The 13,287-nt window shown below is 44.9% G+C and overlaps 1 protein-coding gene across 2 annotated transcripts in view; it reads left to right on the top strand.

The window, feature by feature from the left end:
* Positions 1-340: 340 nt before the first annotated feature.
* The window catches only part of KIAA1958 (KIAA1958 ortholog), a 74,971-nt gene continuing 62,024 nt past the window's right edge, over positions 341-13,287 (top strand). For both annotated transcript variants that reach the window (XR_008974481.1, XM_057426022.1), the window contains exon 1: positions 341-432. The gene's annotated coding sequence lies outside the window, so the exon portion shown is untranslated. The remainder of the gene's footprint in view (positions 433-13,287) is intronic.

The following is a 13,287-nucleotide window of genomic DNA, read 5'->3' as shown; positions in this document are numbered from 1 at the left end:
ACCTCATACCCCCCTTGCTTCCGCCCGTGGTTGGCTGCCACGGGCCGCGCCAGGCTCACCGTGCTCGGTGCCCCGCGCCCCGCGGTACCCGCCCCAGGCGAGCGGGCCCGGTGCGGGCCCGGTGCGCGCCCGGTGCGCGGTGCCGCCGCTGCACACTTCCTGCGGTGTGTGTGACCGGGCGCCGGTTTCCGGCAGCTGACAGGAGCCGGGGCCCGCCGCTGCCTCCTCCGGCGCGGAGTACCACCGTGCAGCGTAGCGCAGGGCACTCACGCACGAGGGGAGGAGGAGGAGGAGGAGGAGGAAGGAGAGGGCGGGGGGACCAGAGCAGCGCCCCCCCCCCCCCCCCCCCCCAAGTCCCCCGAGCTGTAATATCACAGTAATCCCCCCATGCGATACAGACGATATCGCACAGTCACCGACAGGCACCTGCAGGTACGTGACCCGCCCGGCTGCACCGTGAGTGTGTGTGTCTGTGTCTGTGTGTGCGCATCCAGCGGTGCCCGCCGGGGGAGGGCGGGCGGTATTCCCGTATTCCTGGTATCTCTCTCTTTGTGCGCGGCGGAGGGCTCTCCGGAAAGCGTCCCCGGGCAGACACATAGCCCTCCCCCCGGTCCTTCCGCGGGCTAGCTGCGCCCCGCCGTGCTGCACGGGAGGTGTCGGTGCAGGGGGAGGTGGGGAGGGAGTGGGGTCGGCGTTCGGCACAACGTAAGGAGCGGGGTGCCCCCCCCCCCCCCCCCCCCCCCCCCCCCCGAGTTGCATCCTCTTGTAGTAAGAAAAGCGACCCTTCCTGCCCTACTTCCCACGGATGAAATAGAGGTGGGAGGGGGCAGCCTGGGGGCTGCGGTGTGGGGTCTGGCGGGGGACAGAAGGGCAGTGCCTGGCTCCGTGGTTTGTGTCCCCCCGGAGAATGGCGGAGCGCCGGGGGTCCCCCTGGGCCCCAGCCCGAGCAGGCAGCAGGGTGCGCACTGGGGAAAGCAGCCCCTCGCAAACTTGGCTTGTCACTGAGACGAGGCAGAGCGATAAAGGGAGCCAGAAAACTGTGAAACAAGCTTGGAAAAGACGGTTAAGTGCCAAAGCAAAGAGCGAAAAAGGTGGAGAGCTACTGAGCTTTCTGTGATTTAATTCCGGCTGTCAGAAACAGCCACTCTCCAGCCAAAGAAGTAACTGTGACACATGCGTTAAAACTCACCTTCCATCTAGTGTTACTGGTTATAAATATCCCATGAACACAGCTGGTTACTCAGTAGTACTAGATGAAGAGTAAGGCTGTTTCCACTCGAGTGAATGAAGATCTGTCATAAAAACAAAACAATACGCCGGGTAAAAATGACGTCCTCATACATGCCTGGCTTTCAACACTTCAGTTGTTAATCTGTGAAGTTTGCTTTTGTCTGCCTTCTCCACCATTCCTCCATCATCCTTCTCAGAAATACAACCTCTACAAGCAGTGCTGCAAAGCTAAAACTGTGATGGATGCTAAAAGCTTGACTGTGAGCTGCCGGGGGCAGTAATGGTTTTCCTTTTTTCTGTTGATTTGAAAAGAAGTGGGACCAAGCTCTTAGTGTGCTTGTTAGCAGCAGTGAGAATTTGCATAAATTAAGTTATTACATCCCTTCACTGAATTCTGGATGTCAACTTTTCAGGCCAGGGACTAGGCTTGTTTTTGTTAATTTTTTTCTTCTTTAAGCAGAGTAGCCCCCAAAGGTCTTTTCAGGTCAGGACTGACCAGTTCCTGTTTCCCCCTGTGGCTGCTTCTGTTCCCCTCTATATAATTCAGAGCTCAGACTGACAGGGCTGTACTCATGTAGTACTGCAATTAACCTAATAACCCCAGCCAGCACCACGCTGGGGCTGCACGTCTGCCCCACAGCACATGTGCTCCTTCCATCTGACTGGCATTACTGGGAGTCCACTGGAAACGCCTTGGGGGTCAGATCTGCCAGTTGTTTTACAAACGTCATTTCAGGCTTGGCTAAACCTATTTTTGCCCACTTCTAAAGCCACACAAGAGTCAAAGTCGGAAGTCACACGATTCATGCACTCACCTGCTGCCCTGTGCTGAGCCCAGCACGTGACCTGGCTAAATGATACCCACAGCCCCTCTTTCCCCTCCACCAGTGCCTTTCAGCAGAAAGCTGTTTTTCAACCTTGTTCTCAAGTTTATCAGCCCTTTGAAATCCTTTATAGGATTTGTTGGATTATAGGTAAGCCAACAAACCAACCCAATAGTTTAAAAAACTTGCTCCCAGGTGAGTAATAAAGAGATAAGAATTGACAAAGAGCTACTGGGTGAATTAAGTATTAACAGCTACTGTTCAAGGGATAGGTGGTCTTATATGCAGTGAAAAGCTTATCATGAGAGAAATACACAATGAAGTTCCTCGTTCTGCTGTTGCCAGTAATTTATCTCAAGAGCGTAACGCAGCTCTTCTTCAGATGCCACTAAAATAGCATGTTTCCAGGAGGTAACCTAAAACTTGTGCAAGAATTGTAACAGCCCGGGTTCTTCTCCAGCCATTGTTAGGAAGCTGGTGTTTTGGGTTGTTTCGGTTTTCAAGCAAATCGATGTTGGTGTTGCTCCTGTACTGATGCACTGGTAGTCTCTGTACTACACCAGGATGTTTCCTGTAACAGAACTTACTGGAAGTTTCAAAAGCACAGTGTAATTCTGTTTTGTTCACTCAGTGATAATGGATCCATAGTCCCTGAGTTCCCAAAGCTGCGGCAGTTTGCTTCACCACCAGTTCACATCTGGCACTCACCACTGCATCTTTGTTGAGCTGCCACCAATCCTCACCTCGGTGCCAGCTTGACTGGACTGTTGAGTGTCCACACACTCCAGCTCCGCGGAGACTCTTGGAGTTCCAGCATGTTTTGGTCTTTTTGGTCTCCCGACCTTATGCCTCTCTGCCTCCCTTCCCTGTTCATTATAAAATGCAGACAAAAGAGGTCTGAAGGTCTTAGGTGTGGGCAGAGCTGTAATCCCACCCTTGGCTCTCATTTCCTTGGTGCCACTGTTTTTCCACATCTGCACTGTGGGGGTGATAACCCATCCAGGCGCAGCCCTTGGAGGTGGTCAGGCACTTCCCAGAAATGTATGTGGCAATTAGTCCTCTCAAGGATAGTTATGCATCTGGTAATTCAAGTGTAACTAGCTCAACCTAAGGCTCTGCTTTCAAAGTTTATTGCTGCACACCTTTCTGTGAAGTAAAACAGGGTGAGAGGGAGGTTTATTGGCTTTTCTGGTTCCTTCTCTGTGAAAAATAGTCCAAAACTTGAGCCAAATGTTTCCGTGATGGATCTGCATAACAGCTCGAAGGAACTTGAAAGGCTTGTACCTTAGTACTTACTAACAATGAAGGTGACCCATGCAGCACTACTGCTTCATCTTCAGTTACTTGACCTTGATTCTGTTTTGTTGATTTATGAATTTTATTTACCGGCGGGGTTGGTGAATTCTTTTGCAAGACAGAAATAACAGTATGCCAGCCCTCCCTTGTTTCCATGGTAACAGGTACACTGCACAGACTCCCGAATGAGACCCCTGGATGGCCACTGATTGTGTTTTTCTGGTTTTGTAATGCTGGGCCCTGAAGTAAATAAAAGGTCGTGTTCATACAGCTGTCTGAACTCAAGCAGTCAAAATGGAAACAGAAGTAAGAGTAGATGCCTTCAGCACGATGAAAATGTATTGTAATGTAGTCTCAGTCACACATACATGGATGGGATAGAAGCAGGTAACTTTCAGTACTGTGTTTTCTTCCCAAGAAGGGTATGGTGAAAAAGAACCAGATCCTGGGTTTAGCTTGAGCTTTATGATCAGCTCCTGTGGCTGACTGACGTGTGTGAAGAAGTAAGTTATTTTGAATCATCTGGGGACTATTCTCAATTACAGGTGTTTTCTGCATTTTCTGCCCTGACAGTTCTCTTTTTACAGTCCTTGTATTGCTGGAGGGTTCCTTCATATGCTCCACTCCCTCTTCTTAATTATTGTTTAGCAACAGGCAGGATCTGCAAACTTCTCTTCACTTGACCGATGCTCAGACACCACATGAGCCATGCTGGACCCAGGCATCTCAGGATTAACTCTGTGGAAAGTTACAGTAACAAAAGTTTTCCTGTAGTATGGTATTACGGGATCAGATTCGTGATGTTGACAGAGTAAGCACTGTGCAAGCCCTTCTGTGAGTTTGTATTTTCCCTGCAAGATTTCAAAGCAATTAATTTATTAAAATGGTGGCTGTACCTAGAATGTTTTATGTAGGCGGTTTATAAATGGTACCTAAGATAACTGGAAGAGGTGAGGGGAGGGAAGAGATGCCTCTCCCTTTTTCTTTCCAGCTGTATTTTAGTCATTTTCCCACCCTTTATTGTGTGGTCTTCCCTATTATTTTCCTTCATTAAAGTGAGTGTCTTTGGGCAGTGTGAACAAGCAGGCAAAACCCTTCAAAAATACATTTTTTAAAAACAAGAATATAAACATAGAGCAGAAGGCAAATGTCCAAATGCATATGTTGCTCGGCTTTGGCAACTGGAATAGATGAGAAGATTTTTCTAAAACCACCAGTGCTATAGTTTGAAAGCTTTATAATTTAGTCCCTTCACCTCTGAACAGCTGCATCTTAATGAAAGAAATAAACAAGATAGTTACCCATGATATAATTATCTTCTATTTTATTAAAAATAAATGGTAACTGGCAGAACCTGAATTTAGTAATTTCAAATTTCAGTGTCTGTCCCATCATGGGTTACAGAAAAAAGATGAAGCACTGATGGTCTAGTAGTTCACATTGAAATTCTTCTGTTGCCCTGCCAGAAGCAGCCTCTAAATGACCTGTGGTACTTAACTTCATATTAACCCATCCTGCCTTAAAATTGCTAATTGGTGTGACCAACAGAATAAAACTGGAACAAGTGGTGGCTTAGAAATCTGTCTTAAAGGCAAAGCTGCAGTGGAAGGGTGTGGAATGACAAACAGCCAGACAACACATCATTGTTATTGTGTGCCCTCAGCAAGTTTGCCGATGACACCAAGCTGTGTGGTTTGGTTGATACCCTGGAGGGAAGGAATGCCACCCAGAGGGACCTTGACACGCTTGTGAGGTGGGCTGATGCCAACCTCATGAAGCTTAACCATGCCAAGTGCAAGGTCCTACACCTGGGTCGGAGCAATCCCAGGCACAGCTACAGGTTGGGCAGAGAAGAGATTCAGAGCAGCCCTGTAGAGAAGGACTTGGGGTGTTGGTCAATGAGAAACTTAACATGAGCCGGCTTCAGTGTGCACTCGCAGCCCAGAAAGCCAACTGTATCCTGGGCTGTGTCAAAAGAAGCGTGACCAGCAGGTCGAAGGAGGTGATCCTGCCCCTCTGCTCTGCTTTTGTGAGACCTCACCTGGAGTATTGTGTGCAGCTCTGGTGTCCTCAACATAAAAAGGACATGGAACTGTTGGAACAAGTCCAGAGAAGGGCCACGAGGATGATCAGGGGGCTGGAGGACCTCCCATATGAAGACAGGTTGAGAAAGTTGGGGCTGTTCAGCCTGGAGAAGAGAAGGCTGCGTGGAGACCTCATAGCAGCCTTCCAGTATCTGAAGGGGGCCTACAAGGATGCTGGGGAAGGACTCTTCATTAGGGACTGTAGTGATAGGACAAGGGGTAATGGGTTAAAACTTGAACAGGGGAAGTTTAGATTGGATATAAGGAGGAAGTTCTTTACTGTGAGGGTGGTGAGGCACTGGAATGGCTTGCCCAGGGAAGTTGTGAATGCTCCATCCCTGGTGGTGTTCAAGGCCAGGTTGGACAGAGCCTTGAGTGACATGGTTTTGTGTGAGGTGTCCCTGCCCATGGCAGGTTGGAACTCAATGATCTCAAGGTCCTTTCCAACCGTAACTATTCTATGGTTCTGTGATTATTAAGGCTCTTGATCGCTGATCATCATCGTTAGGTTAAGAGGTAGCAGCACTTTAGATCAGTGTCTTCCCCTGTGTAGAGATGTGCTGGCTTGCAAGCAAGGTTGTTAAAAGCTGTTGTTGAGGTCTGCTGGTTTGGCTGCTAGTGTCAAATCTGCCCCCTGCCCTTGCACACTCTCACAAGGTCCCAACAAAAAAGCAGAGTTTCTAATATGTCTCTGCTGAACCCAGCCATTTAGTTTGTGGATCTAAAGTTCCACATGGTCAAGGGCTGTTGTTTACAAACTGTTTTGGGAAATCCCTTAACAGTTTGCCCAGTAGTGACTCAAAATACCTGCCATTATAGTCTATAAATATGTAAATATGCACCATATTAAAATAGTAATAATATATAAATGTTAAATTATGCTTATTTATCATATATATGTGATATATACCTATATTTGTACTGTGTAAAAGTTATTCTTCAAATTGTATTATGTATTCTTTATTATTTTATGTATTGTATCTTCTATTAGCATGGTATATATGATGTAGTATTATTATTATACATATTCTATTCTATTCTGTAGTCAGGTGGGAGAGAACAGATAGACCTCACAGAGAAGGTGTCTGACTTACGGGCTGGAGGGAGCTGTGGTTCTGCTGGGATCTGTCCTGCTCCCGGTCCTACCCAGTGTTTTCCCGAATGATAACAGTGGAAGGAGTAACACACTTGCTCCGTATTGCAGATGCATGGAGCATGAGGCCAGAAGCAGCCTTAAAGACATAGAAGCACAGAACCAAGTTTCAAAGTCATCTCAGCAGGTTGGTGGCCTGTTCTGGAGATGGCAGGGTGTGAGGTGTAAAACGCAGGCTTCAGCTCCATGTCAGCATTAGGGAAGTGCTGAATTTACAAGCTGGGTAGCAATTTCTTTTTGCCAAAATATTTTTAGAAGGAAAAAGAAAATACCCTGCAAAGGGGAGGGGACTAACTGCTGCATGGGCAAGGTGCATGGGACAGGAAACAATAATTTTCAGAGAGAGGGAGGTGAGGTCAGGGCTCGGCATCATAACATGCTGTCTAAGAAAAAGGCTCATGAAGCCTTGGGATAACCTGTGAAGATGCTGCCACAGGAAGTCCTCACAGTGAGGTGAAATGAGTGTCTGTCAGCAGGGAGAGAGGAACTGTGAGTCTGCTCAGGGGGAGCCCCAATTTTTAGTGTTCTTTTCTTTCATGATTAAGCCCCTTGTCTGTAGGAGGTGTTTCTTTAGAACAAGAGTGTGATGTTCGTTTCCCAGTATGGCTGAAAAAAGACAACCAGAAACTCATTTTTCTAATGGGGAGGGGGAAAAAGAAGGGTGCCTATCTGAAGTTGTAAGTGACTGCAAAGCACCATCTTGTAACACAGAGCAGTGTGACCCAGTGTGATGTGTGAACGGGTGCATGGAGGGATGTCAGTGCCATTAAGAGGAAAATCCTGTCGTGAAATGAAAACACTTTTCAGTTGGTGTATCTTCAGCTTTGTTCTTCTCGCAGTACTGTTACCTCTCTAGAAGTAATACCAGTGCATGAAGATGCTTGAACAGCTAGGAACCTCCTCCCTTTTTTAACCAGCATACTATCATGGTATTTACACAGTATTTAGCTGGGCTGCAGTCAGGTGCTTCAATGTGGCTGTGCACCATGAGTTTCCAGAATGACAGCTGAAACTAGGGAAAGATGAGCTTTTGGTATGTTCTTGGTGCTGCAGTGTTTTCCGAACTGTTTGTCTGCTCTTCTTAAACCTGAAGCTGCATACTGTAATTTCTATACTTCTGGTGTCTGTGCAGTCCAAGTATGGAGGGGAGAGGATGTATTTATGTTCTCTGCTAAGTGTTCCCCTGAAGCTGTAGAGAAAACCCTCATCGCCCCGTGATAGTTTGCAAAATCTGCTGCAACACACCATAAGGAGCCAGCATATTTTAGCTGGTAACACTCCAAATGTCATAGCTTAGAATTTGCAAAATATTGCAGGGTGGAAAAAAATCAACGAACTACTCTCAAAATGTGGAAGCTGACACTTTTTTTTCTCCTAATCTGTGAGATTTTCATCCTTGGTGTCGAGCCAGCTTTGCACAGAAGATGCCAATGGCATTCAATGGCGTATTTTCTCTTGTCCCCCTACAGCAGTCCACAGTCATACCAGGTCATGCCACTGTACACTGTGATGTTAATATCTGCTCAGATTTTATTGTAACTGAAAGCTTTTTATAAGAGCCTTTTTTTCCCATGTTTAACTAGGAAAGTTAATATTTCCTGTCTGAAATTCAGGTTTCATACTGTCTGTTTTTAGCTCTGTTAGGGTAAAAATTATGCATGGTTTCTTTCTCCTCTTCCCCCTCCCCCCCCCTTTTTTTTTTTTAACATTCTGATCTGTAAATATAAAATCAAAGGTGCTTTTTTAAAAACTGAGCTCTTACTCGCAGACTCAGTGTTCAATTTTTTTGGACCCATGAGGCGAACATTTATTGTGTAACCAGTAAACTACGACTGAAACTGTCCTGTAAAGTGCTTGGCACAGTCTGTGCCAGACATGTGAACCCTAGAAATTTTAGCAGACTTGATGAGTGTGGATGACGTGATTTTAAACCATTCAGGTTTAACATCTCAATTTCTGATTTCCAAAAATACAGACAACTGTCATGGAACTAGGCCAGTTAAAAGGAAGTGTTGTTTTAATGATGAATGAATATTAAATATCCACCAGCAGGTTGATAATTTTCAAATATTTTAGATTTCAAGTTACATTTTCAAGTAGATTTTTCTCACAAGTTTAAAATTTGTGCCCCCATGTCAAATATGAAAAAAAAAAAAAAAAAAAAAAAAGGCCTCATGTAAATAACTTCTGCCCAAAACCTCTTTCACTTAAATCCTGTTTTCTGCACGCAGGTTCACTTCATAGCAGGTTATAAATAAGAACCCCATAAATGGCCTGTCTTTGCTGAACTGAATATTATGAATTAAACAAGCACTGTAGGCTTCTACCCACTTTGTCTGACCTGACAAGATGGTCAGACAGGAGAAGATCTGACAAGGTATTAGCCTGATGCATGGCATCAGCCTAAAATCAGGCACGGAGCTGAGTGTCTACCAAACAGCAAGTGTGATTTGACTGAAATACTGGTGACTGATGAAGGATTTTTGGCTGGGGAGAGCTGCGTCAGATATTTGATTTTATAAATTTGTCTTGATTTGAGGGAGAGAAGATACTTGTTGTGGGGGTGAGCAAAGATGGGAAATTATGTATTATATATAGATATATATGTATATATAAAAAAATAAATGCAAAGTGTGTAGCATTTTTTGTCTTTTGTCTTACCATAAATAGCCTAAGGGCTCAGTCCTATAACATACTAGACGTTCTGGTACAATCTGGCAAAACACAGGTGAATAATCCTCCCAGAAACAGAAGCACTAGTCAATTAATGCTTGCAAATTTTAGTAGATAATTCAGTTCTGTGCATTTTTTTTCCTGTATTTTTTCCCCAGAATTGTCTGTGAATATGTTTCCCCTCCAGCTAGCTTTTTTGTCTGGTTAGATAATCTATTCTGAAATAATGAGACTGATTTCAGTATGGAAATGTGCAGCAGCCCTTCTTAGTAATGAACTCCCATGTAAGGGGGGAAAAAAGAAGGCTGTCTCGCAGAGGAAAAAAAAATAGAAATTTGTAAATTTAGATTTACAATTTCATTTGGACTGTGAAAGAATACATTATACTGAGCATCGCAAATAAATCATGTTTTGGAACAGCTCCACAAGATAGTGGAGCGTTACTGGAATACAGCATCAGGCAATTTATATGGAAGGCGGTTACTCACCTGGCCCTTTATTTGCAAGAAACATTCCACACTTTAATTGAGCTCTCTTCAGTATGCTGCATGTGCTTGCACTGTGTTTGCTGTGTGCATTTGAACTGTCTCGTAAAAATGGTCAGAATTTGTTTCGGTCTAGCCAGGAGTCAAGGAGAAATAGCAGCTCAGAGCCATAAAGCGAAGATATGCACTATTAACCATTGCAATTTATTTTTCTGTATATGTTAATATTCAATACTTTCGTATTGGATAGTTAACTGTAAAGCTAAGTGACCTCTTTCCAGTTAGGCATCTCTAAAACTGTCTTCACCTCTATTGACCTCCTAGATACTGATTAAGCTGTGTGGCTATGTTTGATTAGCTTCGTTTACAGACCATTTAACTGGTGCATACGTATTTACATGGGATAATACTGTGAAGATTAAGGTGGGGAAACTTAAGACCTGGAACCACTTCAGCAGGCTTTATGAAACAAAGAGGTGTGATTCCAGAATGAGTGTGTGGATTTTAAAATCTCAGGTTTTTCCCTCTGGGCTCAATCATCAATTTTTCTTCTGGAGAAGTTGCTCTTGCTCCTGGGGTGGAAGGCAGTGGTTTCCCTCCTTGCAGCACTTCCCCTTGTGGCCATACCCTGATATTGGTGCCCTGTCCATGGCTGTGAGATTCACATTGGGCATGAGGAATATGCTTTTTTTAACATGGTCATCAAATGCCCTTTTTCCCACTACTAATGGCCACTGGACAGTGATCTTCATTGACCTGTTTCAAGGGAGTTGCCATTCAGGGTTTTTTTTTTCCTCTCTTGGCTTTTGTTGTTTGGTGGTTTTTTTTGGCAGACTGTAGCTCTTCAGAAGTGATTGGGATGAGCAGTGCGTAGTCTTTTTCCTACCTAGGTCATTCATCATTATGTCTCTCGGTGAGAAGATGGGGCCCCCATTGATGTCCTTGTCAGGGTTTCAAAACTGGGCTGGCAAGTCAATAAGAAGGCTTGAAGGACACACCTGGTTCCCTTGATGGTACTGAACAAAGCTTCCTGTAAAATTAAGGCAGCCTTTGGTAACCTTGGGGGGAGCAATAGGTGGGGACATCCCGGCTGTGCAGAGGGACCAGTGCTTTTGTGTGAATGAACCTACCGTTCTTCTGGGTTTGTGTGGGTTGTCTGTCTTGTAAAGTTTTGAGGTGCAGTGAGTTTCCTGCAGTCTTGCATGGTCTCTTTGTCCAGAGCTGATGTCCCAGGAAATGTGCTTCTAGGGCCAGGTTAAGCAGAAGTCTGCAGCACTTTCTCAGGGGAAAACCTTCTCTGTGAGCCAACCCACAACTGGGAGGGTTGTACGCAGTACCCAGGCCCCCGTCATGAGTGCCTTAAGCAAGGTCCTTCTCACATGGCAGGAGAGTCCACTGTTCCCATTTCATACCGCTTTTATGAGAATTAATACTTGCTCTCTAAGGCATGAGGTGTCTTGTTGAAGCTTTATTGAAGGTCAAGTAAATTAAGTAGTGTAGGTCATTCTCATCTGCTTGATTTACCTTTCCTCTCTATTTAATGACTACTTTGAAAGACTCACAGCCATCAAGGGTCTACCAGTTTTCCCTCATGACTGTTGTGCAAGTGTGATCCTATCTGTCTGCATTTGTTTTAAATGCTTCACCACTTTTAATTATTCTGTAAGCAGGATACCTTCTCAAAAGCAATAGAAGTGTATCACTTTTGCTGTATTTATAATTATACTATAAGGATGTCAAAGTAAAATTTCTGCTGATGTGACATGCTATTTAAGGAACAATGTCTTGTTTCATTGCGTGGGGTGGGGTTTTTTTCCTCCTTTCAGGGGGCTGACAAAAGAAAACGGCATTACCATTTTTCACATGGTTTAACCCATTAGATTGTTTGGTAGAAAGTATTTGATTAGGTAGCAAATTGAATTGCTTTTACATTTTCAAGACACTTAAGATAGAAAATAGAAAAGACAGCACTAGATAAGCATGCTGCATATATAATAATATTACTGACAAAGAAATTTAATTCAGTCTTCAGTGACGAGTTTGGGCAGATGTGTTGCATTCAGCTAGAGATAAGGTAATGCATGCAGTGCAGTCTCAACTAAGCAGGAACAGAATGAAACTGATATTCTGCGTTAGTTATGTATTATTTATTGTATCTGATACACCTGATGCCTGGTATCAGATACTGCATCTGCATGTGGAAAGGGTAGGGTCATGCTGTCTGGACTTTCTGTACAAGAGTTGCTTCAGAGAGCTTTTACTTTGTAAACAACTACCTTGTTAGTGCTTTTATGGGCAGCTTGCTTTCTTTGCTAAGGCTGTAGTCCTGTCATTAAAAATGAAGATTCGCATTAGTAGTTGGCTGCTAGTGTGCAGTGGTTCCAGTATTTCATCTCAAGACACTGAAAATCAACAGTTGTATTCAAGTTTTGTAAGAAACCAGTATTTCTGTGCTCTGAGGGTAGGAATGTGCATAAAGACAGTTTTGGGATAGTTCAGGATCAGAATGTACTGTGAAAGGGAAGAAAGCCTCAAATTTTGCAAACATGCATTCTTTGAGTGGCCTGATGGGATAGATGCTAGTAATATCCTTAGATGGAGAATGAGAGAAAGAAGAAAACACCACAGAAAATGCAGGGAAGTTTCCAGATGTTCAAGTAGGAAATTAACTGATGGAAGAAACTATCCAGTGCACCACGTATGTGCCTCGGTGCCATTTAGGTGGGAGATGAGTTGGGATCAAACTTAAGTTTGCCTCAAAAGCTGCATAACTCAGAACTGGTGCTTCCAGAAAGAGCTTACCCTATCTTGGCATAAATCTCTCAAGGGAAGACCAAGTTTTGAATCAGAGTCTGCAGACAGGAAACTGCAGTTCCTCTAAAACAGTGTGATCAGCAATGGTCTGCCTTGGTCCTGTCGACTCTCCACCAGCTACCCCTCAGGGCCACGTGGGCTGTGCACAGCGCGCTACCCATTGCACTACAGGAACATGGCTCCCATTTTACAGGAGAAACTGAGTCAGAGAGACCTGGGCTAAAGGGTGTTGTGTTGCTGAAGGGTGTTACATGGAGTCAGAGACCTCTGAGCTCCTGACTGCACTCCAAGATGAGAAACACATCCAAGGTGATCAGCCAGGGTTTTCTTGATCTTCCCAGGGGTGCTGACAGATACAGGAATCTTCCTGCCTGCCTGAGAACGGATGACCTCCAGAGGGTGACAGACAGATGCCGCAGCATTGGGCTCCAGTTGTGCAATCCTGCATCATGTGTCACCCTGGCGTTTGGAAAGGTTTGTGTCTGAGCAGACCACCACTCAGACCGTCCATTGCTTGCATGCAACGACGAGACCTCTGTTTAAATCTTAGGCTTTTTTCTGATCATATGGCTGGATTTTCGGCTAGCTCAGTAGTGTTGGGTTTATAATTAAAGCAAACCAGCCCGTTGGCCACTGCCACCCTATCATTTACAGACCACGGTTGTTTCTAGAGTGCAAACCCTGTGATCCAGTACCTGCAGAAGGGGGACTGCAGGTGAGGTAATCTG

Source organism: Pezoporus wallicus, unplaced genomic scaffold (assembly GCF_028554395.1).
Source record: "Pezoporus wallicus isolate ANWC-B61680 ecotype Strahan unplaced genomic scaffold, APGP_CSIRO_Pwel_v1 scaffold_8224, whole genome shotgun sequence".
NCBI classification, from domain to species: Eukaryota; Metazoa; Chordata; class Aves; order Psittaciformes; family Psittacidae; genus Pezoporus; species Pezoporus wallicus.
Note: the sequence above shows the minus strand (reverse complement) of the source record. Positions and strands in the feature narration are given on the sequence as shown.